The sequence below is a fragment of the Pelodiscus sinensis genome, chromosome 20 (assembly GCF_049634645.1).
Source record: "Pelodiscus sinensis isolate JC-2024 chromosome 20, ASM4963464v1, whole genome shotgun sequence".
Classification (NCBI taxonomy): Eukaryota; Metazoa; Chordata; order Testudines; family Trionychidae; genus Pelodiscus; species Pelodiscus sinensis.
Genome location: NC_134730.1, coordinates 3266929 through 3272788, shown reverse-complemented (window position 1 = coordinate 3272788; position 5860 = coordinate 3266929). Strand labels below are relative to the sequence as shown.

Genomic DNA, 5860 nt, shown 5'->3' with positions numbered 1-5860 from the left:
AGGAGAAGATGAACTTGACCCACGTCTGTCTCGTTCCCTGCTCTGGCTCTGCCTCCCCAAGGGGAATGACTCCCAACCCACAGCCCCTGCAAACCCTAGTCTGTGGGAACCGCCTGTCTCCACCTGGGGTCAGGTAGCCAGGGTCAGAGGTCACGTCCGTCAAATCCAGGGAGGATGATGGCGAATCAGAACGGGGCTCTGCTGCTCCTTACGGCCTTGGCCTCTCCTGGGACAGGCTGGGCCCGAAGCAGAAGTTGACATGCTGTGGGGGGAGGAGTAGGTCGGGCTTAACAGACCAGTGGACGTGCTGAGCCCATCCCCATCGCTGGGGCTGAGACTTTGTGTGCGGGGTGGAATATCTGACTCATGGAGCTTGATGGCCACAGACTGTCTGTGTCTCTAGACGGGGGCAATGCTCGGTGCCTGGTCCCGTCCTTTCTGAACTCCTGATTCTCAAACAGCTCACCCGGATGGCGACAGACCCTTTTTCCCTCGCCGGCTCAAAAGCCCTTGGTCAGAGGAATGGCGTGACTATGAGGAGACCGCCCCCCCTCGGCTGTCCCCGAATCTCAGCACCTGTAGGAGAGAAGAGCTGACTTCCTCCAGGCCCGTTTAGTCTGTGATTCTTCTGTGAGCACCGTCTCCCAGATCTCAAGGCAGGGGTGGGGAGGTTGGGCCAGGGGCAGGAAATCTGAGGCTCTCGCTGCCAAAGCCAGCCAGGGCCCTGACTTGAAGTTCTATCTCCTTCCCCTGTCCTGGAAGGAGGAAGGGCCCAACAGAGCTCTGCCCTGACTAAGGATGGCCCAGTGGGGTGCAGGCTAGAAGGACTGGAACATGGATTTCCAGTCTCCCCTTTCCAGGCTCCCCCCAGCACTAAGGTAAAGGCCCAAAGTTGGGAAATTGGGAAAACTTTTCCCTCCCCCCGTCAATAGTGACTTGCTTGACCAATCAGCATTGAGAGTTTGAGAAGTGGGAGGCTGAGAGGTCTCAGCAGGTGTCCCAAAGGATGGCCCAGGTCACCACCAGAGGGGCTCAGTCTCAGAGCAGTTCCAGCCCCACCTCTTTGGGAGGGCCTCCCGCAAAGCCATAAACGGCAGGTCGGCTCAGGTTGCCCGTCTTACACCTCTGTCCTGCCTGCCTGAGGTCAGGGTCTCTCTGTGAGGTCATCACTTCCCCACCCCTGTCCCCCAATAGGATGAGGGCCTGCAGCAGGCCTTTATGATGTCACGGCCACACCCACCTCTCCCCTGCAAAACTGGTTTCCTGTCCCTAATCAGCCCCTTGGGACACACTGACTGCTCAGAATAAAGTGCTCTCAAATGAGCTACCGTCCACCAATTGCTCATAGTCATCGTTCAGCAGGTATTGGAGAAGAACTGGCCCAATAGAGAGAAGCAGGAACTGTGCAGAGACAATAATTGCAGAGAAGCAGCATAATCAATCCAATCCATGATGGCTTGTGACTTATGTTTGGTCTTAAAAGAGAACAAAAGGACCTGAGTCTCTCCAGCAGCTTGGCCATCAGGCCCCATGTCCCTCTCCCCTTGAGAGCTGGCAGGTGGAGGGGTCTCAGCAGAAGTCCGAAAGGATGGCCCAGGTCACCGCTGGAGAGGGTCAGTCTCTGAGCACTCTTCCAGCCCCAGCTCTTTGTGAGGGCCTTCCATAGTGACCGCAACTCCCTCGCTTCCCCGAGACACACACCCCTCCTTGGTGGAGGCAGGCAGGAATGGAAAAGAAGCAAGAGAAGAAGAGAAAGAGGGAGGGAAGGAGGAAAAAGGAAACCTAAAAGGACAAACCTTCAATGGGTACTTCTAGACTACACGCTTCTTTCGAAAGAAGCTTTTTTGAAAGAATCTTTCGAAAAAGCTTCTTTAGAAAGAGATCGTCTAGACAGCCACACCTTTTTTGAAAAAGCGATCTGCTTTTTTTGAAAGAGAGCAGCCAGGCAATCTGGATGCTCTCTTTCGAAAAAGGCCTGTTTGCAGCCAAGAACACGTGTTTTCAAAAGGGCTCTTTCAAAAAAAGGCATTTTTCCTCATAAAGTGAGGTTTACCACTGTCAAAAAAACTGCCGCGTTCTTTCGATTTAATTTTGAAAGAATGCGATGGCAGTCTAGACACAGGTGACGTTTTTTTAAAAAAAGGCAACTTTTTTTGAACCCCCCCTATACGCTAGACATAGCCCTACTGGTTTCTGTGCCTAGAATTGGATTGCTACCAGGTCGATCCACCTGTTCCATCCAGTTTGATGTTCAGACTGAACCGGTTCCAAGCCGCTCTGAGGCACTTACCTTCTAAACAGGGATCACAGCATCAGGAGGAGGGAAGGAGAAAACTCCGACGAGGTTCCTCCTCACGCTCACGTACGGTAACTCTAGTTCTCTCTGTCCCCAAGGTGAGACCCTGAAATGGGGCCTCACCTCTGCAGAGCCACAGTCTTTGAGCTTGCCCCAGCCTCGCCCCTCTGTCCTGCCTGGCTGAGGTCAGGGTCTCTCTGAGGTCACCACCTCCCCACCACTGTCCCCCAACAGGGCGAGGTCCTGCCACAGGCCTTTGTGATATCACTGCCACCCCCCCACCCCCCCGCAAGGCTGGTGTCCTGACCCTGGCCAGCCTCCCTGGATGTTTGACCACCCCACTGAATAGCAGCTGAGTCTGGGGACCAAGCTGGCTGCGCAGTAAATCCCTAGAAGCTGCTTGCTAGGCCGCGCTCATTTTCCCACTAGCTAGTAAACTTTTAAGGTAAGAAGAGACCATTAAATCGTTGAATCTGACCCCTGCCGATCCCGACCCTTCTGTATATCACAGGAGCTAAGTTTTGATCCAAACACCCACCAGGAAGGCATCTAGTCTTCATTAGGAAACATCAGGAAATGGAGAATCCGTCACTAACTCTGGTAATTTGTTCCATAGAATCCTAGGGCTGGAAGAGCCCTCAGGAGACAAAGAGTCCAGCGCCAAGCCCAAAGCAGGACCAACCCCAACTCAATCAGCCCAGCCAGGGCTTTGTCAAGCTGAGACTTAAGCACCTCTAGGGATGGAGATTCCACCACCTCCCTAGGGATCACAGCCCAGTGCTTCACCACCCTCCTAGGGAAATAGTTTTTCCTAATTTCCAACTTAGAACTTCTGCACTTTAACTTGAGACCATTGCTCCTTGTTCTGCCATTTGTCACCACTGAGAACAGCCTCTCTCCATCCTCTTTGGAACCTCCCTTCAGGAAGTTGGAGGCTGCTCTCAAATCCCCCCCTCACACTTCTCTTCTGCAGACTAAACCAACACAAAACCCTCAGTCTCTCCTCATAAGTCATGTGCTCCAGCCCCCTCGTCTTTTTGGTTGCCCTCCACTGGACCCTCTCCAATGCATCCACATCCTTTCTGTACTGGGGGCCCCAGAATTGGACACAATACTGCAGATGTGGCCTCAGCAGAGCCAAATAAAGGGGAATAATCACTTCTTTAGATCTGCTGGCAATGCTCCTCCTGATGCACCCTAATATGCCATTAGCTGTCTTGGCTACAAGGGCACCTTGTCAACTCATCTCCAGCTTCTCATCCACTGTAATCCCCAGGTCCTTTTCTGCAGAACTGCTACTTAGCCAGTCGGTGCCCAGCCTGTACCAATGCTTGGGATTTTTCCGTCCCAAGTGCGGGACTCTGCACTTGTCCTTGTTGAACCTCATCAGATTTCTTTTGTCCCAACCCTCCAATTTGTCTAGGTCATGCTGGACCCTATCCAGAGCTGGCCCAAGCTATGGGCTGACCAGGCTACCGCCCGGGGCGCCCAAACAGGGCGGAGGTGGGGCTGCGCATGCGCCGGGCACCCGGGGCCCAGGGCGCACGAATGGCTCAGACCAGCCCTGACCCTATCCCTTATTGCTGATATGAGTTTGTCTGTTTTCACCTTCCAGCCACTGGTCTTGTTCTGCCTTTTTCGGGGACATTAAACAGCCCTTTAATACCTGACATTTTCTCTCCAGGATGGCACAATGAAGTCATCTCTCATAGACTGGGCTCGTCTCCGTAGCTCACAAGAAGGTGTTTTTCTACAGCCTCAAACACTGGGCTCTTTGCTGCCCCAGCTCCGATTTTTCAACATCTTTTTAAAATGTGGCTCTTAAAACAGACTGCAGAATCCAGTCTCGGTCTCAGGCCGGGTCTACACTAGCCCTGGAAGGTTGGGTTAAGGTACACAACTCCAGCTACATAAAACACATAGCTGGAGTTGGCTTCCCTTAACCCAGGGGTGGGGAACCTTTTGGGGGTCAGGGGCCCGCTGACCCACGGAAAATTCAGTTGAGGGCTGCACACAAGTGAGAAGCAAAAAAACCATCAAAAACCCCTCAGTGACGTGACCCCCAACTGAGAAGGAGAAAGACCCTCCCCACATTCCCCTCGCATCCCACAACCTAGGGGGGCCCAGGCTCGTAGATTTTGTGTGCTCCAGCTCCACGGGGGGGGGGGGGGGGGCAGCAGGGGATGGAGTGCCAGCAAGGGCTCCCTTATGCTGGGGCGGGAGCCCGGAGCCCCAGAGGCCATATCTAGGCAAGCTGGGGGCCTTAGGTTCCCCATCCCAGGCCTTAGGTTCCCCACCCCTGCCATAAGCCAAACTTGGTGACATCATCACAGAGGGAGGCTGACTGAAGTAAACGCTTCTGTTGGCTTCCCTTACTCCTCAACTGCAAGGAGTACCGGCGCCGACCAGAACTGCCCTCAGTGTTCGATTTAGCGAGTCTTAACTAGACCCGCTAAATCAAATGCCAGAGGATCGATCTCCAGCGCAGCAAGTGGAGACGTGACCTCCCTGATGCTATGTCACCTCCCTGCCCTATTCACTTTTCTTCTCATATGTCTAAGGACGGCTTCAGCCGGGTTCCCCACAGCATCCCCTGGAAGCCCCTGTTGGGTGGCTGGCCTAGCATGACCCCTTGATCCTCCTCAGAGTCACTTCTTGTCTGGGCACTGTTTCCAGTTCCTAAATCTGGGCGTGTCCTAAATCTGTTTTGATTGTGTGGGTCCAGCTTCCCAAGGGATCCTGATCCCTCTATTTCACTGCCCTGGCCTCAGCCTCGTTCCCCACTCTGCTCTTATTTTGTCCCCCACATGTGGCATCAGCAGGGATTTCATATTTCCTTCCAATTCATTGATGACAATTGTTTAAAGACAATTGTGGACCCCGAGAACCTGCCTTTCACTACATCTTTTTCAGTTTCGCTGTCTGCTTTTTGAGATGTCACCCAAATCTGGACAGAGTACTCCGGGTGCAAGCGTGCCGTGGATGCAGGTAGAGGCACGATGGGATTTTCCCTTTCCTAATAATCCCCACCATACCGATGGCCTTTGTAATTGCTGCTGCACCAGGAGTAGAAGCTTTCAGAGAATTACCCATGGTGGGTCCAAGATCTCTTCCTACTGTGGTAACCGCTAATTTGGAATCCATCCTTGGATTAGCTTTGCCAATGAGCATCACTTTTCACTTTTCAGTGTTGATTTTCATTCGCCATTTTGCTGCCCAGTTTATGAGACTTTTTGTCGCTCTGCGCTGTCTGCCTTGGACTTACCCTTCTGCAGTATCTTTGTATCTTCTGCAAACCAGCCACTTCCCCGTTCACCTCCTTCCCTAGATTATTTGTGACTCTGGTGAAGAGCGCAGGTCCCAGTACCAGAGCTGTCCCATGCATAAGATGGTTCGTGGCGGCCGCTCCAGGCCCTGTGTTTTGGGGGGGTCCCACAGCAGTCACTCCATTTGCCCTGTGGATGGGACAGTGACCCCTACAGGCTAATCTCCATAAGGGGGAGAGGACCCGGGGGATTGCCTGGTGGATCTAGGGCCAGCAGCAGGGATTGGACCCCCGTGCAC

The 5860-nt window shown here is 53.3% G+C and overlaps 1 long non-coding RNA gene across 2 annotated transcripts; it reads left to right on the top strand.

Annotated features, from left to right (window-relative positions):
• The first annotated feature begins 1273 nt into the window (after positions 1-1273).
• Positions 1274-5479, top strand: LOC142819165 (uncharacterized). Of its 2 annotated transcripts, XR_012896960.1 has the most exons (3): positions 1274-1805; positions 2204-2362; positions 5210-5479. It is a non-coding gene; the product is annotated as an uncharacterized LOC142819165 (long non-coding RNA). The 2 variants fall into 2 exon arrangements; XR_012896959.1 differs by having other exon boundaries at positions 1274-2362.
• Positions 5480-5860: the final 381 nt, after the last annotated feature.